The sequence below is a fragment of the Anopheles coluzzii genome, chromosome 2 (genome assembly GCF_943734685.1).
Source record: "Anopheles coluzzii chromosome 2, AcolN3, whole genome shotgun sequence".
Classification (NCBI taxonomy): domain Eukaryota; kingdom Metazoa; phylum Arthropoda; class Insecta; order Diptera; family Culicidae; genus Anopheles; species Anopheles coluzzii.
In genome coordinates this window covers 57708451-57714658 of record NC_064670.1, presented here as the reverse complement: position 1 = coordinate 57714658, position 6208 = coordinate 57708451, and positions in this window count along the sequence as shown.

Genomic DNA, 6208 nt, shown 5'->3' with positions numbered 1-6208 from the left:
CTGATACTCCGATTGACGCGATCCGTGAAATGGCCTGTTCTAACATAGGGACAGACGACATATTGTTATATAGCCTTGTACGACGCGACCGGTATCTTTCTACGCTCTCCTATGTATCTTTTAAAATTGGTTTACCGGATTCGCACCGGGCTATTGCTTTGCCTGCTTCAACCTGGCCTCGCGGGATCTCTTTTAAGGAGTTCATCAACCTTAATCCTCGCTCCGTCAATGTTTGGCAACCCACTACTGCAGCATCCCTTGCCCCTTCTGCGCCTATTACTCGCAAATCGGATCATCCTTCATCGCCATCCTCTATCAACCACACGACACAACTGCGAAACGCTGATTTCACTATTTCGCCCGATCATGGCCCTATGAGCTTGCCTTATACGCAGTACTTTCATCAAGCGTAAACCAGCTGATCCGGCAGAAGAATCTAATGAACTACCGTCTTTTCCCGAATTGATGGAAGCTAACCCTGCATCTATTACACACAATCCGTCTCCACGCAAACAATGAGACCCCAAATTTTGAGTGATTCAGACCGAGGGGTATGAGGAAGCTTGAGGAAGCACTGAGAAGCGCGCTGCGATGAGAGTTCGCATTCTGTTTTACACGCGCGCTTCACTAACACCAATACAAATACCGTGCTTTGACGAGCCGTCTGTGAATGTGTGTGTGTCTTCTTTCAGCGAGCTCAACTTGGAGCTGCTCGTCACATCGTGTTGTCTCGCTTACACTACAGCATCGAACCATCGCTCCGTATGTCCCCCCCCTCCTACGCGTGCAAAACCACCAGTACAGCGCGACGCTTTGCCGGAGATGGTTGTGCGTGTTTTGTTCAAAGTCCCGCGCGCAGTGTTTGTGCATTGATGCGCATTTCGTTATAAGTCTCGTGCGCCGGTGTGTTTTGGTGAAGTGTGCAGTGAATAAACAGTGTGCACAGACGCACATGCAGTGCGTGGATCCACAGGTAAGAATTTGCTGAACAGAGTCAACGCAGATTGTCGACAAGTTTCCCGCAGCCTGGCTCGACCCGGTATGACGTCATTGGATTCTAAATGTGTACTTTAGTGTGTACTTTATGTTTCAATAAAGTGTTTAATGTAATAAAAAACGACAGTGTTTGTGTTTAGTTTTAGAATAAGTGCATGAAAGAAAACGAAAAACAAAAGAAACAACTATCTTTACATGCGTTGGTAGCATGGCTCGAAAGAACACAAACACATTGAGAACTGCAGAGCGCACCGTGCGTTACGGGTGGGGAGGGGGAGGGCTCGCGCGAGGGTGTAACTCATTCGTCGAAGAGACACTGTATTTCGACAGCGTCACTCAAATCACTCAAAAAATACACTCATTTTGCCGGACGGGTTTTGACTCCCGCCGTTAATAACTTGCAGCGAGAGCACTCCTGGCGCATCTCGCTTTCGCATCCCTTGTGTCGATCGACTACACATCTACTATCAAAGCGTAAGAGGATTCCCGTCCGGCAAAATGAGTGTATTTTTTGAGTGATTTGAGTGACGCTGTCGAAATACAGTGTCTCTTCGACGAATGAGTTACACCCTCGCGCGAGCCCTCCCCCTCCCCACCCGTAACGCACGGTGCGCTCTGCAGTTCTCAATGTGTTTGTGTTCTTTCGAGGCATGCTACCAACACATCAAAAGCTTCTTGTTTTTCGCTTTCTTTCATGCACTTATTCTAAAACTAAACACAAACACTGTCATTTTTTATTACATTAAACACTTTATTGAAACATAAAGTACACACTAAAGTACACATTTAGAATCCTTCATACTCACGAATGACGTCATACCGAGTCGAGCCAGGCTGCGGGAAACTTGTCGACAATCTGCGTTGACTCTGTTCAGCAAATTCTTACCTGTCTATCCACGCACTGCATGTGCGTCTGTGCACACTGTTTATTCACTTCACACTTTATCAAAACACACCGGCGCACGAGACATTGAACGAAATGCACCAACGCACAAACACTGCGCGCGGGACTTTGAACAAAACACGCACAACCATCTCCGGCAAAGCGTCGCGCTGTACTGGTGGTGTTGTACGCGTAGGAGGGGGGGACATACGGAGCGATGGTTCGATGCTGTAGTGTAAGCGAGACAACACGATGTGACGAGCAGATCCAAGTTGGTGAGCTCGCTGAAAGAAGACACACACACATTCACAGACGGCTCGTCAAAGCACGGTATTTGTATTGGTGTTAGTGAAGCGCGCATGTAAAACAGAATGCGAACTCTCATCGCAGCTCGTTTCTCCTTGCTTCCTCAAGCTTCCTCGTACCCCTCGGCCTGAATCACTCAAAATTTGGGGTCTCATTGTTTGCGTGGTTTCGCACGAAACTAGACGAGTTAAGCCTCTCACTATCTGAGCTTGATATGGATGTGTTGGTGTTAGCTGAAATATCCCAAGCGATTCAAAACGCTGCGAAGTAGTAAGAAAAATAGAAAATGAAGTAGGCTTCTACTTCCCGGTCTACTTTGGTTGCTTAGAGTCAGAATAATCCCGCTTGGCAAAGAGTAACTCATTTTGATGCCTCTCGCTACCCCTGGCCTTAGTTTAAAGGAATCATGCGACACACTCGCACTCCACTACCCCATCCCATGGAAAAACGTTCCCACCATCGAGGTGTTGACCAAAATTTCGCTGTGTGCATGAGACTCACGCACTCCTCCACCTCTCCATAGCCGATCGCTCCCACCGTTGCGAAGTTGCGAGAATTTTTGCTCTGAGCGTGAGACCCTGATGCGCAAGAGATGACACTATGTGTAAAGACGATCATAATTCGATACGGTCAAAATGCGTGGATTGTCGTTTCATTTATCTGGTAATGATGTTTTCACTTCATCAAAATTTTAAACGTTCACAACTAGGCTGATAACAATAGTTGAAATGTAAATCAGAATAAAATCAATTCATTTGAAGTAAAATAAATACCATTATACTCTATTTTGTCCATATGATCAACACTTGTACATAGTGCCATTTACTTTGTTTTACGTCCGTTAGTGATATATGCGACAATGGACAATACACACACGAACATAAATACAGGTATAAACTTAACGGATGCTTTATTGCTAAGTTGTGTACGCCGCGCTGCCCCGATGCGAAGTGTTCTCTGCTCTTCGCGCAGCAGCCGAACGATCCACCCCGACCGATCGCTCTCAGGCGCTCACGGCTCGTCAACTGCAGTAAGAGCGGCTTACTGCATAGAGAGCACGCGAGCAGCTGGCTGCATTCTTTCATCTAACATCTCCCCCTCTTTTTAAAACCGACGGTACACGTCGAACCGACTGGGCGGTTTTCTAACTCTAGAAGACCGTCGTGGCACCTGGGCCGAAGCACACGATGGAACAGGTCGTGTCGCCGGGCGTGTGTATGTCGCTGGCGATGTAGCGGGAACATAAGGACCGTTGGTCTCGGATGACGGCTGATGAGGGGACATAGAGATGTCCACATGCTCGGGGTCGACTGGCTGTGGTGGTATGCGGGACGTGCCAGTAGATGGTTGCGGTGTTAGCTGCCAAGTATCCAACAAAACATCTATCGGCAGTTTACGATGGGTGACCGAAGCCGGAACGTGATGATGCCTCTCGTAGCGCTTGCGTATCTGGTTAATATGAGATCTAAACATTTTCTGATCATCCGTTCCAATCATATACATGACATGACCTATTTGCTTAACAATTGTACCAGCTACCCATCTCCATCCGTTACCTGCGAAGCGTTTAAAATAGACTAGATCGTTGGGTTGGAACTGTCTGCTTGGTTTCGGTTCGTTTTCCATACTAATGGTTTCAGGACTTGGTGGACGGAGCAGGTTTAAAGTTGTGCGCATTTGCCTTCCCAACATGATATCCGCCGGTGACTTAGCATTTCCTAACGAAGGGTTTGGCGAACTTCGATATACTAGTAGGAATGTATCCAGCGCTTCTTGTAGTGAGGTACCATCCGCAGATATCTTTCTGACTGTTCGCTTGAAAGTGTCCACAAATCTTTCAGCTTGCCCGTTATATTGCGGATGGTAGGGGGCCGTTGTGATGTGTTCGATGCCATTGCGGTCGCAGAATAGTCCGAACTCCTCGCTGGTGAACTGCCTACCGTTGTCCGATACCAACGTTTTCGGGATTCCAAAACGAGCGAAAAGTGAGCGTAACATGGCTATAGTAGCTTTCGCTGTAACGTTACTGGTACGGATTATTTCGGGCCATTTAGAAAACAAATCTACGACAATTAAGTAATAATCACCGTCTAGTGGGCCCGCAAAATCGACGTGTAAACGTTGCCATGGGCCTGCTGCCCTCGGCCATGGTACCGGAGAGGAATGTGCGAGTGATTTGGCAGCTGCTTGACATGGGTGACATGTCTTCACCCATTCCTCGATGTCAGCATCTATTGTAGGCCAATAAAAGAAACTCCTAGCTAACGCTTTCATACGCTGCACTCCTGGATGGCCCTGATGCACCTGCTGAAGACATTTTTGTTGCAGCTTTTTGGGGATTACCACCCTCTCACCGAAAAGAATGCAATTCTCTACGGTTATTAGTGCATCTTTCCTGGCATTAAAACGAGCAAGCTCATCGGTAAACGCTGCGTTTCTGGGCCAGCCTTCGCTGATGTAAACTGACACCTTTTTCAGAAGTGGGTCTCGTTTTGTTTCTCTGGCGAGATCAGCAAAGTTCAGCGGTAGTGAATCAAGCGCGCTTATTGCCACCGATTTAATGTCTTCTTCCAAGTTCACGCTTGCTATAACACAGTCTTCATCTGGCTTGGTGTGCGTGTTAATGAGTCGTGAGAGCAAATCAGCATTTCCGAAATCGTCGGTGCGCACGTACTCAATGTTAAAATCGTAGGCCAGCAAAGTAAGCGCGAAACGCTGAAGACGGTTAGCAGTAAATATTGGGATGCCTTTCTTCGATCCGAATATATGCAGTAGAGGTCGATGATCAGTCTGAAGCGTAAAATGCCTACCAAAAATCATTTTGTGGAACTTTTTTACTGCGTAAATGATCGCTAGTCCCTCTCGATCGATCTGGCTGTACCGACGTTCTGCCTCAGTAAGGGCACGAGAAGCGTGTTGTACTACACGTCTGAGACCATTAGGGTACAGATGGCTTATAGTTGCCCCAAGGCCAATTGATTATGCGTCCGCCGAGATCACAATCTTTTCTTGCGGCTCGTAGTGAGCCAATTGTAGGTCTGACGATAAAATCGTCTTAAACTCTGTGAAAACCCGTTTACATTCCGACGACCAATGAAATGGAGTATTTGCCTTGAGTAAATTATCCAAAGGATGCCTCAATTTTCTCATGTCTGGTATAAACTTCCCGTAGAAGTTGATTGCACCCAAAAAGGATCTAACACCGGTGACATCTGTTGGTTCAGCAAGATTTTTGATAACCTGGATTTTTGCGGGATCAGGCCTTAGTCCACGACGATCAATTACGTGTCCGAGGTATGTTATTTGCTGCATTTTAAATGCGCATTTATCAACACGAATCGTGAATCCAAAGTCTTGAATGCGTTGGAATACTTTGGCTAAAATCTCGTCGTGCTCTTTTTCTGAAGTGCCCCCGACTATAATGTCATCCAGGTATCCAGAAACGTTATTTAGACCGGCTAACATTTTGTCCATGATCATCTGGAACGCAGCTGGAGCGACCTTAACTCCTGGTGGAAGGCGGTTATAATGATATAACCCGCGATGCGTATTTATTGTAAGCAGTGGGCGGTACTGCGGCTCGACTTCCACTTGCAGAAAAGCATCGGTTAGGTCTATCTTGCTGAAAATTATTGAATTAGCCAACTTTGAAAATATGTCATCCGGTAAAGGCAACGGGTAATCATTTGGCTGTAGCGCATCGTTGAGGCCAGTGGAGTAATCTCCACATATGCGAATGGCACCATTTGCTTTTTTTACTACAACGACCGGTGCTCCCCATTGTGAAAACTTCACTGGAGTTATTACTCCTATGGCCTGAAGTCGATCTAGCTCTCGGTCTACTGCTTCTTGTACGGCGTAAGCCACTGGTCGTTTAGGGCGAAACACAGGGCGACTATTTTCTTTTATAGCAAAAGAGACGTTTCCTTTCTTACAAAGTCCGGTTCCTTGGAATACTTTAGGAAAACGTTCTTGCCACGTTCTTTGCGACGTGAATTTAGTACCTCGTACTTGGCAGCAGAA